This window comes from Acinonyx jubatus, chromosome D3 (assembly GCF_027475565.1).
Source record: "Acinonyx jubatus isolate Ajub_Pintada_27869175 chromosome D3, VMU_Ajub_asm_v1.0, whole genome shotgun sequence".
Taxonomy (NCBI): domain Eukaryota; kingdom Metazoa; phylum Chordata; class Mammalia; order Carnivora; family Felidae; genus Acinonyx; species Acinonyx jubatus.
The window spans coordinates 66,495,150-66,522,887 of record NC_069392.1 but is presented as its reverse complement, the minus strand read 5'-3'; the positions used below and the strand labels follow the sequence as shown (position 1 = coordinate 66,522,887).

General features: G+C 50.7%; 1 protein-coding gene across 3 annotated transcripts in view; it reads left to right on the top strand.

The window, feature by feature from the left end:
* The window catches only part of ZBTB7C (zinc finger and BTB domain containing 7C), a 348,220-nt gene that overhangs the window by 39,804 nt on the left and 280,678 nt on the right, over window positions 1–27,738 (top strand). The window contains exon 2 of one of the 3 annotated variants that reach the window (XM_053205569.1): window positions 27,354–27,547. The exons of the other annotated variants lie outside the window; for them this stretch is intronic. The gene's annotated coding sequence lies outside the window, so the exon portion shown is untranslated. The remainder of the gene's footprint in view (window positions 1–27,353; window positions 27,548–27,738) is intronic. 3 annotated transcript variants of the gene reach the window in all.

Below are 27,738 nucleotides of genomic sequence, written 5' to 3'. Positions count from 1 at the left end.
TCTGAGCTGTCAGCACAGAACGAGATACGGGGCTCAAACCCATGAACTGTGAGATAATGACCTGAGCAAAAGTCGGATGCTTAAGCAACTGAGCCACCCAGGCGCCCCTCTCTAACTTACTTTAAGAATACAGTGTATAATGCATGCCTGGGTGGCTCAGTAGGTTAAGCGTCTGACTCTTGATTTCCACTCAGGTCATGATCTCAAGGTCTGTGAGATCGAGCCCTGAGTCAGGCTCTGTGCTGACAGCATGGAGCCTGCTTGGGATACTCTCCCCCACCTCTCTGCCCCTCCCCTACACACACACTCTCTTTCTCAAAATAAATAAACATTAAAAATAAAAGGATACAGCGTATGATACATATACCATACAAAATATGTGTTAATGAACTGTTGATGTTATTGATAAGGCTATTAGTTGTTTAGTTTTTGGGGAGTCGAAAGTTATACATGGATTTAGACTGTGTGAGGGTTGGTGCCCCTAACCCCTACATTCTTTGAGGGTCAACTGTATTTTTCTTTTCAGTTCTATTAGGTTTTGATTCACATATTTTGTGTCTTTATTGTTTGGTTCATGAACATTTAGGATTGTGATGTCTTTTTGGTGGATTGACCCTTTATCATTATGTAATATCCCTCTTTGTCTCTCATAATTTTTTTGCTCCAAAGTCTATCTCCCCTCGTATTGATATAACCACTCCTGCTTTCTTTTGATTGATGTTTGCATGATATATATATTTTTTATCCTTTTACTAACCTGCTTATATAATTACAGTTGAAGTGAATTTCTTTTAAGTAGCATAGTGAGCCATGTTTTTCAATTGGTGTCTTTAGATTATTTACATTTAATGTAATTATTGATATGTCAGGTCTTCAGTATACAATTTCATTTTTTTTCAAGTTTATTTTGAGAGAGAGAGAGAGAGAGAGAGAGAGCACGTGCATATGTGCATGGGGTGGGGGGGGCAGGGAGAGAGAGAGAGAGAGAGAGAGAGAGAGAGAGAGAGAGAGAGAATCCCAAGCAGGCTCTGTGCTGACAGCATGTGGGGCCCGAACCCATGAACCATGTGTGAGAGCATGACCTTGGCCAAAGCCAAGAGTTGGACACTTAACCAACTGAACCACCCAGGCGCCCCTACAATTTCATTCTTATGTTTTCTCTTTTTTCTAGCTTTCGTTTTCGTTTTCCTTTCCCTGCATTCTTGTGAGTGACTTAAATAGTTTTTAGAACTCTACCTTGACTTATCTATAGCATTTTTCAGTTTTTATTTTTTGTGTAGTGTTTTTAGTGGTTGTTCTACATAATACATGGTGTGTGCGTAACTTATCCCTGTCTGCTGGTGTCATCATTTTACATATTCCAATGAGATGTTGAAACCTTACTTCCCTTGAAATCTCCTTACTTTCCTCCTGCTTGTAATGTAATTGCATTTCCTCTACATGCATTTAGAACCACATCAGGGTGAAAAGTTTTGCTTGAACTGTCAAACTGAATTCAGAAATTCAAGAGGGAAGTAAGGGTTGTTTTATTAACCTATACTTTTGCTTAGCATGTTTCTTTCTTTCATTGTGTATTTTCAGGTTGCCATTCTTTTGGAGGTAGGCCTGTTAGCAACGCATTCTCTTCATTTTCTTTCATCTTGGAATGGCTTGATTTTCTCCTCCTTCCTGAAGTGTATTTTCAATGGTTAGAGGATTCTGGGTTGATGGTTCTTTCCACACTTGAAATATAGTATACTACTGATTTTTGGCTTCCATTTTTTCTGATGAGAAATCTGACGTCCTTCTTATTCTTTTCCCCCTCTAGGTAGGTGTTTCTTTCTGACTGCTTCCAAGATTTCTTCTGTGTCTTGAATTCCAGACGTTTGATTATAATATGTATTGATGTGGATTGCTTTGAAATTCACTTAGCTTCTTGAGTCTGTAGGTGTATGTCTTTTCCCAAACTGGGGAGGTTTTCAACTCTTGAGCACTGTTTCAGCCTGCCTTCTTTCCCCTTTCCTTCTGGGACTCCAGTGACAGGCATGTTCGATCTTTTGTTATAATACCACAAGTCCCGGAGGCTTCGTTTGTTTGTTTTTCGGTCAATTTTCTATTTTTTTCAGACTGGGTTTTAAAAACATATGTATTATTAATTTTTAAACATTTTGATTATTTACTTGTTGTGATTATATTTTATTTATTGAATATTAACTAGGTTTTTGTTGTTCCATCTTACAGATTACTGATACTTTCCTCTGTCCTCTCGATTGTGCCATTGAATCAACCCATTGGATTTTGTATTTCAGTTATTGTACTTTTCAGTTCTAACGTTTCCACTGGTTCTTCCTTATATCTTCTACTTCTTTGCTAGACTTTGTTTTTTCTCACTGGCTTCAAACATATTTGTGGTTGTTTTTTGAAGCATTTTTATGGTGGTTGCTTTAATACCTTTGTCAGATAATTCTAACATCTCTGTCTTTTTGGAGTTGGTCTCTATTGATTGTATTTTTTCTTCAGTGTGAGATCTTCCTGATTCTTGTTATGATGAGTGATTTGTGATAAAGCACTGGACATTTGGGGTAATATTTTTTGAGACCTCTGGATCTTCCTTCAGTCTTCCACTTTAGATGTCTCCCCCCCCGCCCCCCATCCCCGGGAAGGTTGGGGCACTGCCTCATTCTTGCCAGGTGAGGGTTGAAGTCCGGGTATCCCACTTGGCCTCCACAAATCCCAGCTGGGGGCATAGAATGCCAGTTACTGTTCCCCACGTGACCTCGTCACGTGGCCTCATCACTGCTGAGCAATAGTGAAAATCCTGAGTCTCCATCAGGCCTCCTCTGGCACCACTTCAGCAAGGATGGGTAAGGGTGCCTCTTCACTGCTGGTGGGAGTAAAAGTCAAGGCTCTGCACTTGGCCTTTGCTCATATGGATGGGAGTGGGTCCCCAGTTCTTCTGCAATGTTTGGCTGGATTAGAGCAGTTACTGTCTAGAAATGTCTTTCTAGGCTGCCCCTTTCCTAGCATTTTGACTAGAAAGAACAGGCTTTTGTTGGGGCTTTTATTGTCTGTGCCCATTTATATTTCCAGGTTGCCAGCTTCTTTAGCTCCAAATCCAGGATCTATGAGACTAAGAGAAAACCCAGGAACCCCACCATCCTCTCGAGACTCAGGTCCCCAAATCTCTAGCTGGTCACTTCTCTTGACCTTGCAGGTTCATCTTGTGTTTGCTTCACGTACAATGCCCTGGGTTTCCAGGTGCGCTTACAGAGTGGCGTGGGGAAAAATACATTTATTCCGTTTTCCCAGATGCGGAAGTTCTCTGTACTTCTTTTTCTTTGTTACCTTTTAGAATTGTTGAGAATGTAGTACAGGTACTTGGGGAAGTTTTAAACAGTACAAAAGGGATACAGTGAAAAGTTTCCTTTCACTCCCATACCCTGGCAGCCAAGCTCTTTCATCAGAGGCAGCCAGTGCTAACCATGCCCTGTGTCCTTCTCAAGAGAATCTGTGTGTGTGGTGCGTGTGTGTGTGTGTGTGTGTATTCTCTACCCATACATGGTATTGTCACCAATTTAAACTTCCACCAAGCATGGATGGGTGTGGTTATACACACTCTGGCTCAGTGGCTCTGTGTATATTTAAACAAATTTGCTAACCTGATATATGAGAAACCATACCTCGTAGTTTTAATTTGCATCTCCTGCAAATTAATGAGCATCATTTCAGATGGGTGAAATGTGTTTGTATTTCCTGCTTTGTGGACTGACAATTTAATTTCCTCTTTATTGTACATTTCTCTATTGGGCACATGCACGTTATTTACGTAGCAAGGAAATTAGCCCCATGTCTGCCATATATGTTGCAAATATCTTCCCCCCTATTTTTTCATTTATCTTCTGAATGTACTTTATTTTCTGGTGTTAGGTACTTAAAAATTTTGAACCCAGATGTAGCCTTTAAAAAAAAACCAAAACGTGACATTTGGATTTGGGTCATGCTTTGAAAGTCCTTCTTATTTCAAGATTAATGCAAATATTCTCCTCATTTTTCTTCTAGCTCTTTCCACAGTTTCTTCTTTATTAATTTCTTGTTCAGATCCTTGCTACACATGGTTCACATTTTTTTCCGAGGATTCCTGAGTTGTCGCAACACAATTAGTTGAAAAGTCTATTTTGTCCCCAGTGGGTTGAAATGCCACCTTGATTTATTGTGGGTCTTCTCCGTGTAGGTGTTTATCTGCCTTGTCAGCAAATTGCAGATGGCGGCGGATGGCGTGAGGAGGCTGTGCTGAGGTAATCTTGGAGCCATCTGCAAGGGAAGGAACACTTTTAGAAAGGGATCAGGAGCAAGCATGTCTGCTCCACCTCACCTTGGACTGCTCTGTGGCTCGATCTCATGAAAGTGGGCTGAGTCTGTTTCAGGGATATTGTGCAACTGTCTTGCCCCCTGATGGTAGGAGGTCCCTCTGCTCCTCTCATGAGCTCGCAGGTCATACTCCTTTCTGAAATCTCTCCTACATCCAACCTTCATTCCTGCTCCCCTCTTTTGCCCCTGACACCTGTTCACTTCGGGACTTCACTGTTATAGACTATCTTTGGAGCATCCTTCTATGTGTTTGTTTTAGTTATCTCTGCTGCCAAACAAATCACCCCAACCCTAGTTACTTAAAACAACACACATGGGTTAGTCCACAGATTGTTGTATCTGGGGACCAGGAATCCCAGCACAGAGTAGCTAGGTCCTGGCCTTAATAGTCTCCCATGGGGCTGCAGTCAAGGTGTCATTTGCCTTGATTGGGTTGGGTTCTCATCTGGAGGCTCAACCGGGGAAGGATCCATTTCCCTTCTCGGGTGATTATTGGCAACATTCAGCTCCTTGTGACTGGAGGATTCATGGCACCTCACTTCTTCAAGACAAAAGGGAGAAAGAGAGCCTCAGGGGCTTGTCTAGAAGCAAGATGGTTGGAGTTTTCTGTAAAGTAATGTGATCACAGGAGTGACCCATATACCTCTGCCATATTGTATTGGTTAGAAGTCAATTACAGTTCCCATCCACACTCAAGGAAGGGTCTTACTTTTATGTATGACCTCTAGAGGCAGGGCTTGCAGGCACCTGTAGAGTCTATCTGTCCCAGTGGCTGTCCTTCCTTAGGCTCTCTCCTGTCCAGTCCACATTTCATAATGGAGTCAGACTAATTTTCCCAAAGTACAGCTCTGAGCTCACCAGCCTTCTGTTCAAAAGCTTTTGTTAAAATTTAGAATTTCTTATATTAGCATTCTGGAGTCCCTCTAAGAGCTGTCTGGCAGTTATCTGTCAAGATGGCCAGAGTTCAAAGCCTCTGACCCAGACTTCATCCCAGAACTATACTCCCCGACGTGTGATACAATGAATGCCCAAGTGTAATCACTGCAGAACTATTTGGAAGAACAAAAGACTGGAGACAACCTAAATGGAAGGCCTGGCTAAGTATGTGACAGAACAGCCTAGCAGTGGAATACTACACAGCCACAAAGCTGAATGAAGCAGCTCTTTATAAACTCATGTAGTGTGAGCCTCACCAGTGGTTCTTCAGGTGTGGTTCCTAGACCAGCAACAGCAGCAGCACCTGGGAACTTGTTAGAAACGTACCTTCGCGGGCCTCACCCCCGACTTACTGAATCACACCGTGGAGTGGGGCCCAGCAATCTGGGTGGTTAGCAAGCCAGCCAGGTAATTCTGAGGCACACTCCATTTTGAGAACTACTGGTTTCCAATATGTGTAATTAAGCAGGAAAGGGTAAAAGGCATATATGATATGCTACTGTTTGTGTGCAAGAGAGGTATATATTTACTTGAATATGCATAAAATATCTCTGTAAGGATACAGGACAAGTGCATAACGTTGGTTGCCTTTGAGATAGGGAATAGGATAGCTGGGCACAAGGATGGAAAGGTGACTTTTCACTGTATATCCTTTTGTACCTTTTGCACGCAAATCATTTAATGTATTACTTCTTTAAAATACGAAAATGCAAAAGCTCCCATCAATCAGACCTCAGCCTTCCTCGTTAGCTTTCTATCTCACCTCTTATGTGGCTTCTTCACGCAGGCCCAACTTGTCTCTTCACTGTCTCTTGTGCTTGGGTCACACTTTGTGGCCACAGGCCTTTGCTTCATTCTGTGCCCACATCCGGAATCTCCTTTACCCTTCTCTGCATAATCAAAGCCAACTCAAAGGTCAGACCCAGATGCTGCCTCCCTTGGGATATTTGCCTGACCCCTCCCTGCAGTCAGCATTAATCAGCCCTTGGCTCCCCAGCCTGTGCCTCTGTATTGTTCACCACACGTCTGTCTTCTTTAGTAGACTGTCAGCTCTCTGTAGGCAGAGACTTGGCCTTGCCTATCATTGTGTGCCCAGCACCTGCACAGCTTGATAGTTGATATCTTCAGCAAACAATTGAGTGATCAAGTGAATGAATGATGGATGTAGAGATGGGGAGACGGGGACTTAGGGTGGCATGGGCACGAACAGATGTAAGGAGGGGAGGTCTGCTTAGACACTCCGGGGAGGGGAAGAACGGATCTGGGAAGGAAGGTTGGGGAGAGGCTGCAGTGGTGGCTGGGTTTCCACCAGGCTTGGTTTGGGGCTGGGCTGAGCCATAATCAGTGCCCCGTGGGGTAAGGTTAGGGGGAGCACCCTTCACCTGGGAGCACATGGGATTTATTGAAAATATTGGTCGTCGGGGGCGGTGTGGGGGAGAGTTCTTTTCAAAAGGCAGATGTGCTGTTGCGGGAGAGGGGTGGTGGGTCTTAAAGAGACCTCATGCCGGCTGACAGAAGGGCGGACTGCCCTACCAAGGGAGGGCTTTCTGATTAAGACTAAGTTGGGGTGAAGCGCCCCCATGGCCACGCCATCCCAGCCTCCCTCCATCTCGAGAAAGCATCTGACATTTCCTGCACATTTTAACTTTCTAACCAAATAATGAAATAATCATATTGGCTCCTCAGTCACAGGATTCATTTTCTCTCATTCCTGAGCTTCAGAATTCATCACATATTTTAATCTGTTTTGAGCTCTTTTCAATTGCCTTGGAGATAGAGCCAAAGGTTCCCTGAACTCCTGTTGCCTGGAGTTGTTTGGTTTCGGTTCCTGTGGGGTATTTGCTTTAATAACGTGGTCCATCCTGCAGCAGCGGCAGGAATTCTAGGGAGGTGGGGGGCGGTGGGGGGGGCGGCGGCTGGGCCTCGCCCTCCTTGGTTCCTTGACAGTAAATTAACATCCAAATTTGGGCTCTGGGGATCCTCACTTTCTGTCTTCTTCTTGAATATACCCTCGTTTCTCAATTGTATTGATGCCTAAAATCCCAATTTACCGCAGAAATTCCCTCTCAGCTACTCTAGACCGCGTGGTCCTGCCTTCCTCCGGGCATCGAGGAAACACAAACTCCCAGTAGTGATAACAACCAGCGGGTTTCAGAGCCTAAGTATCTTCCAGACACATGCTGAGCACTTTACATGGATTCACTCATTCCCTCTCACACTCCCCATGAGGTCGTATCAGTGTTAGTGTCCCCATTATTCTGATGAGTAGATTGAGGCACAGAGATTACATAACGTGCCCAAGGTCTGGGATACATGTAAGGTGAGTTTCAAACAGTTTAACTCTTGATCTTCCTGTTTTGTGTATGTGGGTCATAACTTCCCAACCTGCCGGCGGGCCCTCAGGGTGGGCGTGGCACATTTCTAGGTGCTGCACAAGGTGCCACGCTAGGGTCATCGTAAGTGCTTGCGGGTTGTCGGAGGTCCTTGTCGCATGAGACCAGAGACAGGCGCTGGCATAGAGCAGGGGCAGGGAGGCTTCTGTACCTTCCTTAGAGCCAGAAAGACTGATTTGGGTGTGGTGGGTGGAGTTGCCCGAAATTTACCCATGGTCCTCGTTTTATTTTTGAATTTGTTTTAAATCTTTATTTATTTTGGAGAGAGACGGAGAGAGAGCACGAACAGGGGAGGAACAGAGAGAGAGGGAGACACAGAATCTGAAGCAGGCTGGTAGGCTCTGAGCTGTCAGCACAGAGCCGGACTCCGGGCTTGAACTCACAGACCACGAGATCATGACCTGAGCCAAAGTCGGACGCTTAACCGACTGAGCCAACCAGGCGTACCTCCCCACCCACCCCACCCCCCTGCCCCACCCACCATGGTCCTTGTTTTAGATGGAAAGTGGCAAGGTGACTCGGTAATGCCGTGACAAAGCTCCCCTGTGGGGCTTGAATCCTGTGCGTGTTGTAAGACTGCAGGAGAGAGCCATCAAGAAGCACCGTGTGACTGGAAGGGGAAGAGAGCTCACTGGAAAGGGTCCCCTTTTGCAAATGAGGGAGACCCATATGTGGGAAGAAGGCCTTGGCAATAGGTAGGGACCGGAGTCGGCCCTCTGTCCTGGGGCGCCCTTCTGGCAGTGGGGCTCTGATGCTTTGCTCTCCAGCTGGGCTGTCTTTGTTCTGTAAAGATGCCGGCCTTGGGGCAGGCGGCGCCCATCTTTGAGCCTCCATTACCTAATCTGTAAAAGGGGGAGAAATACCCAAATCTGCCTTCCCTTTCCCTGTGGCAGAGCTTTGGGAAGGTGAAATGGGAGTGAGCCCTGCAGGGGCAAATGCTTCATGACTGGCAGTCCTGGAAATAAGTGATGGGAGGAATTTCTCCCTGGTTTTCTCCTCCCGAAGTCCTGGCTGATGGGCTTCTGTGTTTGAACCAGACTCACTGACTCTGTGCCGCTCCCCTCCCCCCCATGCCTTCCTCCCCTGGCTTCTCCCTTGCACCTTCCTGGGGTGTCTTTTCCTCCACATCAGAGTTCTGAACCCTCCCTGGGCAGCCCCCCTCGATGCCTCCAGGGCTCGGCTGTCACCCAAGAGTTTCTGAGAGTTTCTGACCCCCCCCCCACCCCCGCCCCCGGTTCTGGGTACAGCCTGGGCTTGGTAGGTCTTTAAAGGCTTCCCAGGGGGTTCCAGTGTGCCCTGGGTTGAGGCCCACTCTCTTTGGCATAACAAAGGGCATGCATGCATGGGGAGGAGACCCACCAGACCCACAAGGGCAGCACATATACCTAGAAAAATATTTAAAAGCATGTTTATGAGACGCTCTGGTACGTTTTAGGCTTGACACCGATGTATTTTGCGAGGTCACAGAAAACTGAAGGACCACGTTAAGATTTTCATGTTGAGCAAAATACTGTATGTGTGACTTTGCATGAATCTCCACTGGGATCTGAGCGCTGAGAGCGTGGGGAAGCTGGGAGACAGAGAACTAGAACCTGGAAGGCTGGTTGCCAAGGCTGGCTGCATCAACCTACTCGCTCTGTGAGTTTGGGGAGGCCACCTACCCTCTCTGAACTCAGTTTCCTCATCCGCCACACGGGAATATTAGTGCCTGTCTCACAGAATCATTGTCAGGAACAAGTGAGATCATTCATGAAAACATTTTAAGAAACCAAGACTTCTATACATGTGAAAATACTGCATAAAAACAGCCGTGCTCTGCATTCTGTCAACTCTGACTCTCTGGACACTATCCCTGAGGGGTTTGGCCTGACACGAGGAGACCAGATGTCCCGAATTCCTGGTCTCGTGCCCGCCATGTGCATTCCAGACCTCGTCCGCTCTTGGCGCCCCTGACCAGCTCCCTTCCCCCCCAGCTCCCATCTTCAAATTTCATCGCCCGCCACTGGCTTCTTCCCCACAGGATAGAAACATTTCTCTCCCCTACAGTAAAAATAAAACACGCCTGTGACCTCCCCCTCCAGCTTCCACCCTTCTACTCCTGCCTCCCAACCAGGTTTCTGGAACATGCAGCTCTTGTGGAGACCTCCCTCTTCCTCACCTGCTTTCACCTCTGCCCTCGTAGAGGCCACCAGTGACCCGTGACCAGCTGCTGTATCTGTGTCTACCCGAGGTCTCTGCAGCATGTGTCCTGTGGACCACACCCTTCATGACACTCTCCTTCCTCAGGCTCCTTCTCTGTCTCCCTTGCCCTCTCACCCTGACCTGTGGCTGCCCACGTGGTCCCGGGGCTTCTGCTTCTGCAGTGTTTGTCGAAGCCGTGGCTTCACTCAGTGCCCACAACCGCAGCCTGGCTTCAGTCCTTCCTCTCTCAGCTGGGCTAGTGGTCCAGCCTCTTAAGGTATCCTGACCTCCCTCCCCTCACTCCCTCTGCCCCCCAGGGTCACGTCCAACAGGAAGCCCTTTCTGACCTGGCCCCTGACTGTATCTTCGGGCTCATCTCTCCCAACGCTCCCTTTTACATTTGCATTCATTCCACAGATGTGTCATGGTGAGTTGTGACTGTGATTTTCCACATTCTGTAAGGTACCCCCCCCAAACCCTCCCTGCCCCACCACTAACCCACCCACATGCTAGAGGAGGGTTCATTTAACAAATCCCAGCTCAAGAGCAAATCCATCAAGGAGCCTCCCCTGGTTTCTTCGCTCCATTCCCAACTGGGCTTAGTCTTGCCTTGCCTTGCTCTGGGCCACCAAGGCTCAGAGACGCTGCTTGTAGAGCTCACCTCACGCTGTGTGATGTGTGCAAGCTTTTGCCTCCGAAGGACCTAGGAGTTCACTGAGAGAAGAGTTCATGGCTGGCGTTGCCTCTTTCAAGCTCTCACCGTCAAATTGGTGGAGCTAGGTGCAGAGTTGACATTCAACAAATGTTTGTAGAATTGAATTGATTGATTTGCAAGGGACAGCTCAAAGCCTCTTGACAGGCCACGGTGACTTCTGGATGCTCAAGGAAAGGTCCGTTTAGCTTCATATTGTTCCTGTGTTCCCATGCTTGGAAAAGTAGTTAACCTCACATAGGATCTATTGCTAATTCACAGTTAGCTAGAGGCTTGAGATTTCCAGACTCCGCCGTGTTCTGATTTCAGCAGACAGCAGGAGCTTCCTCCATGAAGGCTCCGTTCATGAACAGCGCACATCCTAGGATGTTATGGTTGGCCTCTGGAAGGAGCCAGAACACTCCAGCTCTGAGCCAGGGAGAAGCTCCAGTGTCCTGTGTGCTTTTCTGGGTTCTTTTTCCTGGGTGTAAATCCCTCTCCCGATAAGCACCCCAGAAGGGCAGCGGTCTCTGGTCTCTGGCCTCTCTCTGCACCTGCCCTCCTACCCCGCCCCACCTCAGCACATACAATGTCTTGTTCTTGTTTAGCACCACCTAAGGTTTCCTTTCCAGTTCTCTCCCACCTTGATCTCTTTGGGCAAAAAGTAAAGGATGGTTTGTTAAAGTCACAAAGCATCCTTGTAGAACCGATTTGGTCAGCTTTTGATGGACTTTCAAGGGGCCAACCTCACAGGACAGGCCTTCTCTGGCCTCCTTTTATGCCCTTCATCTGTTGGAAGGTCCAATGGTTGTTAACTTCATTCTTGAAATTTCCCTTTGTGCATCCTGCCTTCTCACTCCCACAGGGGCATCTGGTGACCGTCATATTGCCATCAGTCTAAAACCTTTACTTTGAACTTGCCATGATATCTAAAAATGTATAATGTTATACGTTAGAATGTTGTTACACATTGTAAGACTGTAATGTTCTATATGGTAATAACGTCCCCGGTCATTTTCTTTGAAAATCATGTTTTGATCGTCTTTATAGTTCCCTTTTTCTACCCGTGATCTGAAAGCTTTCCTTCATCCTGGGGTGAAATGACAAATAAGGGGAGGAAGTTGGGCCCCCACAGGGGAGGGAAAGGGATGAAGGTTTGCTGGAGGAATGTCGGCCACCATCACTGGGTGGCTGTGGGTATGCATTTGCAGGGACAGTGTCTTCTGGCCCTTGGGAGGATTGTCCTCCCTGTGCTCTTTGCTGTGGGGTGGGGCCATTAGGTGCTGAGGGGTGGGCCGGGTTTCACTTCCAGGTTGCAGCATGAGCCCTCCCGTGCTGGCAGCACGGTGGCACCATTCGAGGTGGTGGCCCCTGCATCAGCTTGAGCCCTGAGTGACTGCCACAAGCACCGCACATGGCTGGTCATGGCTACTGTGACACAACCTAGCCCCTCCTGGCTGGCACAGAAATGGATTCCATGTAAAATATGCAAATGAAAAGGTTGGCGTGTCAGTGGACACGTACCGTGGACATGAAATACACTTGTGTGTCTTCGGGCCCCGAGATTTTGGAGCTGTTTGTTTTACCAGCCTACCTGATGAACAGCGGGGAGGGAGGTGGGGAGGGCCTGATCGGGGGTCGGGTGGAGCAAAGTCTGAGTATCGATGAGAATTTCCTGGGGCCCCCCAAAAGCTCCTCATGTTGGCAGTCACCTTCCGTGCCACTGGGAAAGGCCAGGCCCGTTTACTGCACTGCCTGGGGCACCTGGTGAGGATTCCCCGGACCCTGTGACCCACAGACTGAACAGGCTTGTTTTCCTTGGAGCTTTTCTTTGTGTCTGTTTCACTGTCACCTCTTCTATGTGTCAGCATCAGGGCTCTTGAGAGGCAGAGGTGAGAAAGCGTGAGCTCCGTGTCCCGTTTCCCAGCTGTGTTTCTCCGGGGTGGGGGTGGGGGTTGGCTCTGAGCGGAATCAACAAGAAGGTGAAGTTTGTCCTTGTGACACTACCCCGGTCCCCACCCAGCCTCTGCCCCCCCCGTTGCTCTGGCCCCTTCTCCACCTGTTTTGCAGGTGGCTGTTTGCCTCACATCAGGATGTATCCATTCTCTCTCCCCTGTGGGACAGACCTTTGAGTGTGTTTCAAGGTGACAATCTGGTGATTTGGTAGATTAATCTCTGTGCATGTGCTAATGGAAGAGTAGGGGGACTGTTCCTTCCTCAAAGGGTTATTGAGGCTGCTATGTGCCCAGCACTGAGCCCTAAGCACTAAGCGGGGTGGGTTGTGACTAATGGCCTGGCTCTGCCTCCAGGCCCTTGCGGTTCAGTGGGGGAGGGGCGGGGCTGAGCGGGCAGTGTTTAGAAATGTGGTGCAGGGTGATGTGTGTTAGGACTCTGGGTGGGATCCAGGCTGTAAGTGCTGTGGAGGCCGAGACAGGAAGACTGGTGCTCTGTGGTCGGGAATAGTCGGGGAACGCCAAGTCACAGCCCTGGGCCTCAGTTTCCCCATCTGACAAATAAGGAATGTGGACTCACTGACTGCTTTGCAGATTGCCGATGATAAGAGTTAACAGAGGGGCACCTGGGTGGCTTAGTGGGTTAGGCATCCGACTTCGGCTCAGGTCACGATCTCGCGGCTCGTGAGTTCAAGCCCCACGTTGGGCTTGCCACTGTCAGCCCAGAGCCCACTTCAGCTCCTTTGCCCCTCTTTCTCTGCCCCTCCCCTGCTTGTACTCTCTCAAAAATAAATTTTAAAAATTAAGAAAAAAAGAAAAAAAGTTACCAGAGGAGACTAGTTCAACACCAGGATTCCCAGGCCCCTCCTACAGATCCAGATCCTGTGAGTCCGGAGTGGGGGCTGGGAACTGCCCCCACTCCCAGTTCTGCCTCAGGAGACGGGACACTGTGGGCTTAGCCTGGGCTTGGAATGGTGTGGGAACTTGGTGGGGGGGGGGGGTCTTTGAGATGGCCAAGCACTTGGTAGGGACACTGGGAGACAGGGACATTGTTATACTCCAGCTGCTTGCTGAGCAAGAGCATGGTGAGGATGGTGGGACCAGAGAGCCCTTGGGAGGAGAGCTGGAGGCCGCCTGGCTGCTGGAGGACACATTTTGTGTTCAGCCTTAGCACGGTGTAGATAAGGCTTCGGGCTGCCGGGAAGGCCTTCTGAGCAGATTCACTTCGTGATTCTTCAGAGCAACCACAAGAGCCGGGTCTCCACGAGAGACCAGTGCAATGGGCGGCCTCCAGTGGACCTGCTCCCTTCCTCTCTGGAAAAGCCTGCTGATCAATTCAGCAGGCCCAGCAGGGAGGCTGAGGATCCTGTACCTCGGTGGTTCTCACACTTCCTGTGTGTCAGAATTGCCTCCAGCTTCTAAAAAGGATGCCGGGGCCCACCTCCAGAGTGTCTGATTCCAGAGTTTGGGAGGGCGGCGGTGGGCAGGGCATTTGCATTCCTAAGAGGTTGCCAGGGGCTGCGCTGCCCTGGTCCCCGGGCCACGCTTGGAAAGCCGAGGCCAGATTCTCAGCCCGCTAGCCCGGGTGTGGGGGTGGTTTCTACAGACTCAGGACCCAGTCAGGAAGGAGCGAAGGCTTTATAGGAGCAGGCCCCGTGGAAGGCCTGAGATGCTTCAGTGAGGAGCTCAGACTTCCTTCCACGATGAACTGGGAACAAATCAACAGCAGCTTGGCTCCCCAAAGCAGACATCTGGAAATGGACTGTTTTACATTTTGAAAAACAGATTTGCAGTAGTAGCTCATGGCCCGTCCATGTGGCACGATCTCAAGGCTGCATCTCAGGGATGTGTCTGTTGTTACCTCTCCCCCACCACCCTATTTCTCCCCCACAGTTCTTGAAATTTCACCGTTAAAGATTATATCCTTGTGTTCAAAAATACCACCCCTCTCCAAAGGCTCATGTTAGGAACCAGAAATGCCCAAGACGGAGAGAAACTCACCTGCGTGTCCCCTGCTTGGCCCCCTTAGAGCGGATTTTAAAGTCAGTCTTCTCTCCAGGCACCAGTGGGCAGGAGACCCAGGACAGATAGACTTGGATATACCTGGAGGCAGGGGGGCCGTGTGAAGGCTAGGTGTCCTCTGTTGCATCAGAGAGGAAGCAGGAGGCACAATGGACATAGGGCAAGCCCTCTGAGACTGGTCAACAAGAACGTTCCGGCTGGTGTGAGGCCAGAGGGGCCTGGATGCCCATGACATAGGGGGGCATCAGCGTGCATGGGGGCTCACCATAGCTCGGCCCATCTCCATTCATTTCTGTGGAACACAGAGGGGAGCGTACTGCTCTGTTTCTGACCAACCCCCCCATACCAGCCTTCTCCTTTTCCGGCTTAACTGGCTAACAGGTTGGAATTGGTGCTAGATTTGCAGTCAGGAGGCAGGAAATAGCTGTGCCTCTCAAGCCATGTTCCCAAGTCCATTAGATACGTGCGCTCCGCAAACCGTGTGGGAAGAGGAACGCCATCGCAATTGTATTTGGGGGTGATGAGTGACAGCTCGCTCTCGGGTGAGTCCTTCAGCCCGGTGATTAATCACCTTCTTGTTTGCTCATTGCAAAGTCAAGTTTTCCCGTATCCGGTGGTCTCTGAAAGGGAGAACAGGGTCTACAGGGCACACAACGTTCCAACAGAAAACTGTGGTGAGCCAAGTCGTTAATTGTGTTCGTGTTGAGATGGGTTAGGTCAGCCTAAAACACCTGCTTGTGTAAATGGGCCTTGTAGAGAGACGGCGTTTTGCCTGCAGGTGTGAATCACACAGGTGTACTTCTAGGCAACCCTGCCCCAGACACTGCTGTCGTAGGATAACGGTGTCTGAGAAGCGGGAGTCTGATTTCTGCTATCAACCGAATGTGTTTTGTTCCACAGAATCCATGGTTGGGGGCGGGGGAGGAAAAGTTGGGAGGCCCAGGAGGTGGCTTGGAGTGCCGATAAAGCCTTTTGGGGGTGGGGGTAGAATAAGAGGCCCAGCACGGGGCCTCTGTCTCCACCTCTCCCACCTGTGCTGTGAAGGAAAAGGCAAGGGTGGTCCTTGGGCCTGACCCCTTCCAGGCCGTGTGATGGCTGTGGGCAGGCCATGTAACATGCTGTTCCTCTGTGCTGACACTGAGCTGCAGTTATCAGGGGTCACTGAGAAGATATGCAAAGAGCTAGGAGCCAGTGGATCCCTCTCTGTATAGGCCAGCCCCACCCAGCAATCCCTGTTGTCACAAAGGGCCGCTGCCCTTCTAGAAGAACCTGAGTGCATTTTCCTGGAAATGCCTAGATTAGGGTCACTGCATGGCTTTAACATCAAAGATATGAGGAATTAGAGGAAATTGGGAGATGGGAGCTCTCCTACAGCCCCAGAGTGGGTCAGAGGCCGGGCCCAGGATGCAGCCCAGATAAAGACTCTGCCCACCTACCCCCCACCCCCCTAACACTGCTGGTTACAAAAAGCCTGGGGAAGCTCCTTTGTCAATCAACAAATCTGGGGAAAGGGAAGGATTGAAAAGGAGTAAGGTTTTCTGCACAGCTAAAAGCTGTGGTTTTAGGCAATGCTGGTGCATCTTGATGTGGTAAACAGAACATTCTATTTGGAGTTAGAAGACCTGGAGACGGCTGTCAGCTCAGCCCCTTTGTTACCTGGGTGATTTGGGACTTGAGCTGTCTGCGCCTCAGTTTTCGCATCTGTAAATCGGGTGTGACTGCCCTTACTTGTCCCAGGGATGCTTCGAGGATCAGGAGACACTGCACGGGAAGCTCTACGCAGACTGTAAGATGCAGCAAAAGCAAAGGATTATCATTGTAACCGTTTCTATTTGCATATTGCTTGTAGAATTCCAGAGAACTTCCTCATCTTGTCTCTTACTGTGCAGCAGGGCCCTAGATCTAGCCTTCCCACTCGCGTGCCCCTCCCCTAGCTGGCTGAGGAGCCAAAGAGTGAAACTCCTCTTGGGGGTGGGGATTTCCTCAAGGTGATGCTTCCACTGAAAAGAGTGCCTCAAACAGTGGGCCTTTGGGGCCGGGCTGGCATTTCAGTCCAGGAAGCCCTGTCGGAACCTGTCACCTAACACGGGGATCGGATGCCCCAGAGCCTACATCAATGGCTGGCACTCACTAGGGCTGTGAACGTTTGTGTAGGTTGGTGGGTGACATCGTTAGGGGAGGTAGCTATGCTGACTTTTCCTGGGGCTCAGTTTCATTCACTCATCAAGCAAGTGTTGAGAACTTAGTGGGGATCAAACACTGTGGGGGTTCTGCCTCAGAGTGCTCACAGTCCGTAGATGCTGAGACAGTTGGACAGACAAGGTTCCACTTCAGGGTCAGAAGCACTCTAGGAACGTGCTTTGGGGCGCCTGCTGAATCCTGGCCGGTGGCCTCCGGGAAGAGAGGGACCCTTGAGCTGAACCTAGAAGGCCAAGTAGAGGTTGGATAGAGGTGAGGAGGCAGGCTGGGCAGAGGGCATAACACATCTACTTCTTGCCCCTCTGGCCAGGCAGGGCCCCTGAGGCTCACTGTAGAGACTTAGATCTCTGCTCTCTCCCCTCCAGTCTCCCCTGTGCTCTGCCAGAGAGCAGTCTCCCAGCGTGTAGGATTCTGGGTCCTGGGCCAGAGCCTGAGCTTGCTCTGTTGGGTGGAGGGGTGGGGGGCGGGGGGCAAGGCCAGGCTGGTGGGAGGAATGGGTACTTCGGGGACCCCCCTGATTCAGCAACTGCTGCTGTGAAATCTTAATCACTCTGATCAAAGGTTTCATGTTTTCTGGAATAAGTGATTTCACTTATCTTTTAGATCGCATTTGACTTCAGCACATAAAAGGCTCATTCAATTTGAAGCAACATCTCCACCAGGAATGGATTAACAGCAAGAAAACGGTTCTTTCTTACCACGGGTACAGCTGGGACTTTGGAAACCCAAATCGCTTGTAATCTCCTCTTGGAGCACATGTGGAGAGTCCCTCCTATAGACGGTGTTAATATGCTGTCCCCCCTGGGGAAACCTGTTGTCTCTCAACCTGCGGGATGTCCATGCAGGAGGAGCAGTTTGGCTTTTCAAGAGGCACGAAGCCACTGCTCTTTTGAATCCTTTGAACTTGAGCCCTCCCTTCGCTGGCTGCTGGCTTCACCCTCCTCTCTGGTCCAGCCCCCGTTACTAAGAGTCCAGGTGCTTGGGAGCAATGGTGACCCCCAAAGGCTTCCTGAGTCTCTCCCTGGAGTGAGCACTGTGGGAACACAGAGGGAACGTAAGCCTTGACATCCCTGCTGCAATGAGCTCACTCCTACAGAGGACGGCGGGGGGGGGGGGAGGGGGGAGAGCCTATGTGTAAATTGGTTCAGCTCTATGGAGGGCAAGTCAACAGTAGCTGTGAAATTTCAATGCACACGTCCTTTGACCAAGAATTCCACTTCCATCCTGCAGGTCTAGGTACAGATAGGAAGGGGCATATGTGCAAGGCTGTTCATTGCAGGGCTGTTTGTAAGAGCCGGGGATTAGCAAAAATATAAACGTCAGCGAGAGATGGGGTTCATCAGTTATAGCGCAGCCATGTGGTGGACTAGTATGCGGTCGTAAAAAAGAACAAGGGTGCTTTTGTATACCGACCCGGGATGATGTCACAGGTATTATGACAAGAACAAGATGCAGAACAGTACGGGGGTGTGGTACTGCTTGTGTAAACAAAAGGGTAAAAATTACAACATGTATAGTCTCATGGGCATAAAGTCTCATGGGATAGAAACACAAGGAAATATTAACAGGGGCCTCACACGGAAAAAGACGTGGTCCCTGCCCCAGAGGCCTCCTGGAAACTTTTGCAGTATCTCCACTTCCCTTTAAAACTGGCTTCCAGGATATGTGCACTGTGTCCCCCACCCCCAACAGTGGCCTGTCGGGCATGGCATTTCTCGGACCTTTGCCACCTGGGGCCCCAGTGGGCACGACTTGCCCTCATTCTCCTGCTTGTGGCCAGCAGCCTGCCTTGAACACCTCTTGAGAATGTGGGTTCTGCTCTGAACATCCCTCCTAGAGCACTTAGGGTGGACACTGTTCATTTGGGCAGCGCTCAAGGACTCGGTGACCCTGGCCCTCTGCTCTGGGAGGTGTGTGTCCCACCTCCCCTCATGAGACCCCTACACCCCCTCAGGCAGGGGTCCGCTGTGGTTTACTGTCCACTCTTCATCTCAGTAGGGCCAAACGTATAGCAGGGACTCACGAAAAGCCTGTTGGATGGAAGCATATATGCGGCCCCTATAGTTTGCCCCGGGCAGTGCCGGGTAGGCATTAGGAAGGATGCGAGAAACAAACAAACATTGGAAACTTGGTTTTTGAACCTAGTTTATAAAGAGGAAATCTATCATTGTTCTCTGCCATTTCCTTTGTCCATGGCCATTTCTATAGGAAATGAAGGCAAAAGGCTCCTCCTTTAGCCCTCCCTCCTCTGTCATGTATTGCCAGGGCTCTGCTACTCTTCCATTTGAAGGGGCCACCAAGCTGCAAATAGGTGCTTCTCAAGTCCTGCCAGCCGCCCTGCAGCCAGCACCACACCCAGAGCTGCGCCGAAAGCGCGTCAGACTCAGCTGCCCTCCCCCTGCAGCTGTCTCCCCTCTCCTCCCTCCCTCCCCCAGCTTCCAGTGGCTTCATCTCTCAGCCTTCCCCTCCTGGCCAAGTGCGCTGTGTGTGTTTGACCGGAGGTGCAGAGTGCACAGCCAGGTGACACGCGTGCACGCTGTCACTCTTGGAAACCAGCCCTACCGGAGGGACTAATCCTGCGGCTCCGTCTCAGCCTCTGCATGAGACTTTGGAGCAGTGTTTTTATGCCGGGAGACAGCAGGACCTCCTAGAACAAAGCAGCCTGCAGCCACTGGCCTTGCCCAGGGGAGGAACGGGGGTCTAGGGAAGTGTGGCAGCCAAGGGGCTCATAGCTAAGGATGTAAATGTAGACTCCCCATTTATGGGCTGTGTGACCTTGGATGCTTTCTCTTTCTGGGCCTCAGTTTGCTGGTCTATAAAAATGGGAGTTGGTCTCGGACCTGGGATCACACTGGGATGTACAGAGTTGGGACCGAATTCTAACCAGGGCTTGCCTTCTGGTCTGGCTCATGTCGGCTCCGCGTATACACTTCTGCTGGTGAGACCAGCTGGCGAAGCAGAAGTAGGGGCCAGTTCAGGGGTGAGGTGCCCTGATAATTGACTTGACCTCTCCTTGGGAAATGCCTGGCTCCTGGCGGTTGTCATTATTTTGCAAAGTTTGTGCTATTTTACCATCTTGGCTCATCTTTTTGCTGCCATGCTGCTTCCCGGGCCAGATCCAGTGGGGATGTGGTTTTGCAGAGGCCCCTTCCTGACAGGCGTCAGGGTGAAATTGCGGGTCAGGTCCGGACTGGTCAATCTGCCCTCACTGATGCCCCGGTTATCCATCACCCCACTTGTTCCCTAAGCTGCCTTCCCCGTGGGTCTCCCAGGCCGCCTCTGCCCCCATTCCCTGCCCTTTTTCTTGCTGACCTCAGTATTTTGCAAGCCGTCTCCCTCCTTGGTCTCAAAGTGGCTTTGATGTTTCATCCCCAGAAGCTTCCCCCTCCCAGAGTGGGCAGCCTGGCTTTCCATCAAGGCTACCTTTCAGAACTATCCATCACCAGGCTTGAAACTCCGAAATTCTCTTTTCCGACCATGACCTCCAGGCTCTCTGCTGGCGTCCCCTCGAGATTAGTGCTGTGGTGGGCTCCACTGTGCACAGAACAGGACGTTCACATGTTCCGGAGGCATGTGTAGGGTGGATGATGAATACAGAGTTGACTGGTCAGATGGGAGAAGAGGCTTCTGGAGGCCGGTGTGCAAAGGGGACACAAGAGCTTGCCGGGTGTAGTAACTGGCTCACACCTGGAATGGAGGGGCAAAGGCAGAGGGGGCATTGAGGCTTCACCCTACCTCACCCGGGAGAGGACGAGTGGGCACACGGATTGCTCTCCTAGCTGTCGCTGGTCTAGGGATGAGCTTGCATCGGACCTGATGCCTCTAGGTGGCTTCCTGGGGGAGGCAGGGAAAAGAAAGCCTAATTGGGGGACTTGTAGCATCCTTTTGGGAAGAAGCAAGGCAAAGGCACACTGAAGCTTGAGGATCGGTTTGGAGGAGGTGACATTATGGACATACAGAGTTGGGGTTAAATTCTAAACCTGAGCTCGCCTTCTAGTTTGGCCTGTGTAGGTAATAATGTTGGCAACCCTGACGGTCTAGTCTAAACCGGCATCTGGGAAAATCATCCAGTGAAGCAGAAACAAGTACCAGTTCAGGTGTGGGGCCAAGAGACAGACACTTCACGTATCCAGAGATCAGCCCGCCGTCACCCCTCCTATCCAGAACAAAAATCTCAGAGTGAGGGAAAAGTGTCTCTGGTCACTGAAAGTGGCTGAAGCCCTGGCTTCTTGTTCCTAAAAACCCCTCCACCCGACCCTTTACTCAGAGCCCCATGGTTGCCCAGCCCGAGAGGATTCTAAGCTGCACCTTAGAGGCAGAGAAGCTTCTTTAGGCAGCCATACCCAAACAGATAGCATGAGCTCTGGGAGCCTCCCTGTGGGAAGGGGCAGATAGACAAAGAGAGAAAAACCCACAGTGGGGACAGATCCCCCAGCACAGCAGAGAGCCTCCTGGAGATAACAGCTAACCATGAAGACAAGCTTACCTTACGTTACCTTACATACCTCACCTTGCAGCTCAGCCACCGCAAGTGCTTTCTGGAACAACGCTGGGGAGGGATGTACCCAACAAGTGTTAGATTTTATATCCTTTGCCACAAATGGAAGAGAAGTATATAAACATTTAGAAAGATAATTTGTGCAGTAGCGTTAAAATGAAACACACTTTGTTGCTTGAAGGGGCAATGTTTTTAGTTGTCTAGAAAACCTTCGTATGTGAAATACCTCATCTGTATTGCCAGATAAATGGTGATTTCTGTTTGCATCGTGGAGCGTTAGGAGCAAAAAAGACCACGAGATTCCACAGACCCATTGAAAAATGTGTATAGATGACGTAATTGAGGCTCAGAGATGGGAAGTGATTTGCCCAAGTTTCCAAAGCCAGTTGTTGTCAGAACTGGGCCTCCAGCTTGGTCCGCTAGGGAGCCAAATGAATTCAGGGGCTGGGGAGCGGGCCTGGATTCAGACCCTGTGCCTCAGCCAGGAGCAGCCAGACCAGGGCTGGGACCTCCTCCCACCTCCCAGAGGTAAGAGCCAAGGTCTAGATGGGAGACTTGGGGGGGGGGGGTGGCTCGAACATCTGCCCAAGGACAAGTTGAAGAGACCCTACCCAGAATGGGATGTGCGCCCAGGTGGATGGAGGGGTGTTCCTGCCGGGATGCATGGGGCAGCCTGGGGGCGAGGAGCTGGAAGTGGTGTGGATGTGCCCAGTACATACGTGAGTCACAAGCATCCCTGGCCGGAGCGTTTGACTCCTGTTCTAGAACAGCCCACCTCCAGGTGGTCAGGAATTGGTTTGAAAGGCAGCTGATGGCCCTGACCTGGGAAACACAGAAGAAAATGCCCAGCCCACTTTGTCGCCTTGCAGGAGTCAGCTGCTAGAGTCTGGGTTTTGCTTTCTCTTTCCTGCAAGAGAGGCAGAGAGGGCTCCGAGCGTGGCCTGTCCAGTGCAGCCTCTTACTGAACATCTATCTACAGACTTCCTATTTTTACTCTTAATAACCATAAGCCCGGGGTTACCAGGGTCCTCTTGTTGCTATAGTGAGAGGTGATAGCGCCAGCCTTCCAAAGCGCTGGACCCTTGGCTTAGAGGAATAACAGAATCTGGGTTGCTTTATTTTTGGGTTTGACTGAGAAGGTTTAACGCACCATTTTCCAGCCCTTGCAAGCAAATGGCTGTTTGTGCTCAAAATACACCAAACCTCAAGAACACAGAGTAACTGACGGTTTGGGGACGTGGGCAAATAAGAATAGGTAGAAGGTACTTTTTGAATTACAAAAATGGTAATAAAACTTCATTAAGAACACCTAGAAAACGACAAAGAAATACATGTGGTTGCATTACTGTGTCACGGCCCTCGTGATCCTGAGTTGTAGCCTTACCAGCCGTTTTCTTAAATGTGCCTTTGGCAGAGTTAAAGACGTAGAGTGTATGTAGTTGGCAGTCGGCTCTTTCAATTAACATGGAGTAAGCATCTTTCTGTGTTCCTTCGTTATCTCAATCAGCATTATTTTGAACGTTTATTTATTTTTAAGACATGGAGAGACAGAGTGTGAGTGGAGAAGGGGCAGAAAGAGAGAGGGAGCCACAGAGTCCGAAGCAGGCTCCAGGCTCCGAGCTGTCAGCGCAGGGCCCGGCGAGGGGCTCGAACCCACCAGTCTTGAGATCATGACCTGAGCTGATGTCGGACACTTAACCGACGGAGCCACCCAGGCGCCCCTCAATCAGCATTATTATTATTTTTTTTTAATTTTTATGTTTATTTATCTTTGGGGCGGGGGTTGGTGAGGGGCAGAGAGAGAAGGAGACACAGAGTCCAAAGCAGGCTTCAGGCTCCGAGCTGTCAGCACAGAGCCTGACATGGGGCTGGAACCCATAAGCCGGGAGATCATCACCCGAGTCGAAGTTGGACGCTTAATTGACTGAGCCACGCAGGCACCCCTCAATCGGCATTATTTTTGTTTGGACAAGGTCATGTAATTTTGTAAAACGTTCTCCTACTTTTCCCCTTCAGTGGGTCTCTGGAATCCACACTTGGTCTCCATCGTGCCACCTCTGTCAAAATTTTATTCCTTTTTTTGAGTTGGATAATTTGTCTGCCTTGTCTCTGTCCCCTACACACACACACACACACACACACACACACACACACACACACACACGGATTTCCTCCACTCGATGGCCCTGCTAATCAAAGAGTGATCCCAGACCAGTGGCATGGGCCTCCCATGGGAGCTTGTTAGAAATGTAGAATCTTAGACCACCCCTCCACCCCCCCACCCCGCCGGGACCTCCTGAATCAGAGTCTGCATCTGTATTTTGACAAGATCCCCAGGTGATTCATAAGCACATTAAAGCTTGAGAAGCACTGATCTGAAACCCATTTCCCCATGCCTCCAGGATAGAATCCATGCTCCTGACCAGGTGCACAACCTGCTGTGTGGAGACCACATGGGGAGGAGCTAGGGGGTGAATAAGGAAGGGCCAGATCAGCAGGATAACTACAGGTGGTGGGCCACCGTGGGCCAGGAACCCTAGAGAGGCTGGATCGGCGAGATGGCGGGTGGGGGGGGGGCGGGCTGTGAAGGAAGTTCTAAATGGCAAACCCATGGAAGATGCACCGTGGAAAACTGAGGGCCCCACTGGCTAGTGGAGGCAGGACTGCGGGCTGGGGCCACAGCAGTAGCTCAGTCCAGTTTTACAGATGCAGCAGCCGAGGCACGGAGAAATTGAGTTGCTTGCCCAAGGCCACAAGCTATTAGGTGGTGGAAGTGGGGGTACAAACCTGATCCAGGGCCCAACCCTTAACTGCCCTGCAATGCAGGACAGGGTGGACGATAGGAGAAAGAAGAGGATAAAGGGATGTTAAGCTTCTACAGTGAGCTGGGTACTTTTTCACTTTGTTATATTTAACATGTACATCCTCTTTGGAAGTGGGTATTCTTACCCCATGTGACAGATGAGGAGGTCACTTTGCATCAGCGATAAGCAATTACCTGAGTTCACATAGTTGCTGACAGCTGAATGCAGGATTTGAACCCAGGACATTTTGGAGACCGAAGTGATGCTCTTTCTACCCTGCACTTCATCATCAAGGTGTGGAGTCAGTCTCTTCTCTCAGAGTAGTTTCTCTCCTTGCTGCCCACTTCCTGCTTTTAAAACCCCATTTCTGCCCAGGGACACACTCCCCTTGCCCATTCTTGGTGGGGAGAAATCCACGGCAAGTCCTAGATGTTTTCCTTCAATACCTAAGGTTGGGAGATGCCAGGACTCGGAGGTACCTGGTTTAGCATTTGATCCAGCTGGAAACTAAAGCCCAGAGAGCCCAAGTGACTTGCCTAAGGTCACACAGCCAGCTTGTTAGAGATCTGAGACCCTGACTCTGGATTCAGGGCTCCTTTCATGACTCAGAGTTGTATTTGTGCCTGTCGTCCTGGGTGCCGAGGGTCAGTGCACAGCCAAGCCGGTCAGCACCAGGCTGCTGGATTGCTAGAACAGTGCAAGTTCAGCTTTAAACTTAGCCTAGAGGGTGGAATGGATAAACTTTCATTAAAAGAAAAAACTAATAAAAATAATATCTGCTTATCGTTAAAAATGCAAGCAGTGTGTCTAGAAGCACCTGAGAGCACCCCTTCCTGTCCCTCCCCAGCCTACTCCCCAGGGGTAACCACTTAGCGCTGTCTCCAACGGCTCCTTAATTTTCCTGCCAGCGGTTGGGTTTTGTAGGATCCACGCCACAGCAAGGCTATTTTTAACAAGCATCCCAGGCTTCAGGGGGTTGAGGAGAGGGGAAGAAAAAATATTCCATTTGTATATTTTTAATCCGTGCGCATTTGAGCAGGCAGTGGCTTTCCTGTGCCCACTGCCAAGGGTTGCGGGCAATTGATTAGACTTTCTGGATGCAGGGCAATCCTTTCTCTTCCCTTAACGAGGCTGGAAGGCCAGGGAGGGGTTCAGGCGATATTTCTAGGGCTGATGGCTGTCTCAGCTGGCTGCCTCCTGATCCTGCCTGCCTGCCCACAGCCCTCTCCCTCCCAGCAGCCTCGAAAATCCTGGCTGGGTCTCCCAGGGCAGAAGAGGCCTGGGAACCTGACTCTCTGTGCCAGGCTCATATTTAGAAATGTCTCCAGCCAGAGGTTGGCGTATGTCCCGCTTGGACTCTGGGCAGGGGGTGCGGTCACATGTGCTGCCTTCGAGTGGGCAGATTCTGAGTGGGCAACAGCCCGCTTTGAATATAAACACACTCCTTTTATGCCGAGGAGCTGGCATCTGAGCCTGTGCGCTTGGGCCCTGGACGGGGGCAAGGACTGGTAGCCGGATGGGCAATGGGGGAAGGGAAGAAAGATGTCATGGGCTTGACCTGGGCAAAATGGTGGTGGAGGAGGGGTCCCAGCTCTCTACCCCACGCACCGTACCCACAGTCCCACGCTCTGTTTTCTGTGCTCCTTCTCCAGGTGGCTGGAGCACCGCCCCTGCCCCTTGGGGGCCCACAGCCCCATGGGAGCCAGCCACTGTCCTGACCTGGGCTCCCCTTTTTGCCTCTAGAGTTCCCGCTCTGTTCAGGGGCAATCCTGGGGGGCAGCGTGAGCGGGGTGAGAGTCAGGCTGGATACGGGGCCGCCACCTGCCTCAGGGTCTTGCTCCGGCTCTCTGTCTGAGAGCAGCCCGCCCGTCAGCCTCTCCAGATGGAACGTGGAAAATGTGGCCCTGACAGCCTCATGCCTGAAGGCTCGCTCAGCACTGACCACAAAGGTTCTGGGATTTCTAGCCCACCCTGCTTTCTCTTCCATGTCAGCGCGTGAGAATGGGTGAATTAGATCAAGCGATCTTGGCCTTAAATGGTAGCCTCCCGGGGGAACAGACATCATGCTCCAGCCCTGTAAAAACTCCCTTTGCTTTTAAAACAGGTCCTTTAAGGAGGGGCAACCTGGTTCATTCATCTCGCCTCACATATTTAACGAGCACCCTCGGAAGTGCAGACCCCGTACAGGTACCGGCCCCACAGTGCTGGTGGGGGCTTCAGGCTCTCCTTCCATCACACCTCTCCGCCCTTTGCAGGCCTGCCCTGGAGACCAAAGCGGCTTGCTCCACATCAGCCCTTCTGAGAGGAGGCTGCCTTCCTGCAGCCTTATCTTCAGAGAGAATCCACATGCAGAAGCAGGACTTTCCTCCTGCGGCCTGAAGCCAAGCCCCTGCCAAGCGCTCAAGCTCCTGGCTGGGGGCCCCCACCTCTCCCTGTGCCATCCTCCCTCCCTCTCCCCACATCTCAGGGAAGAGGGCTCCAAGCAGTGGTCAAGAAGGCTGAGTAGATATTTTCTTTGTTCCTCCCGGGAGCAACATGGTAAATATGCAATAACGGGGTGAACGGACAAGCAGATGAATAAGCACGTGAGCGAATGAACGAAGGAACACACGGAGAAGCGGGCTCAGCTCCACAGGAACTTGGAATTCGGAGGAAAAGACCTGGGCGTGTAGAATGGTAGCGCTGTGGGACTGAAGGGGACCCTAGGGATTGGGCTCCCTGCCTTTGGATGGGAAAGGAAGTGCAGGCTCAGAGGCAGGAGGGTCTGCCGCGAGGCCTCAGAGACCTCGGAGGTCAGAGGATGGTGAAATTGCCCAGGGCGAGTGAGATCCGGAACCGCGTGCAAGGCTGCCCTACTTTCCGTCTGCCGCTGCCCTAAGTGTCCCTCGTCCTTGGGAAAAATTGCCTTTTCATATGGTTGGGAGTGGACGGCACAATTTTTCTTCGAGGGTTAATTGTTTTGCTGACAGCACAGATAATTAGGAATGAGAATCCCGGAGTGAGGGCGACAGCACCATCTGCTGTGAACGTGGTTCAGCCCCACCTTGCAGGAGGGCCCGAGAGGCCTCCTCTCCTCACCCTCCCTACCCCCAACAAGAATTGATGAGCTTTAGCTGTTTGCCTCTGGAGCTACAGCTGCCAGGTGACCATGCAGCCAGCAGGATAGGCCGGTGACTGGCTTCTAAGGGGTTCAGCATGTTCTCCTTCCCCCATGGCGTTCCCTGCATGTTGTAGGGCTCCCTTAAGAGCTCCAAGGTTGGCTGAGGACCCATTGGGCTGCCTGGGACTCAGGGCTAATGCCAAGGGAATGATTTTCTGTTCTTCCCATAGCCTGATGTTTGGAGGTCTGGTCTGCTGTTGACTAGAGGTGGGCGTGTGGGTCTGCACTGAGCTATGTGGCTGTCATTGGCATTGGGGTGATCTTCCTGCCTACCTCTGTGGATTTGCCACCTATCCTGGGTTTCTAGGCCCCGTGGCCTGTGCTGCTTGCTCTGGAAGGAGTTGGCCCCGTCTTCTATTGCCAGGTAGGAATTTCCAAGTCGTGACGTTCTCCCTGTCCATAGAAGCAGAGAGCAGCTTTGGAATCAGGCAAGGAATTCCATTGTCTAGGGGCAGATCTTTCTTCATCTGGGTGGAGCATTATGGTTTTTCTTCCCATTTGTGTTATTTAGGAATATGTCCCATATACAAAAGAACATACGAAGGCCTATACGCT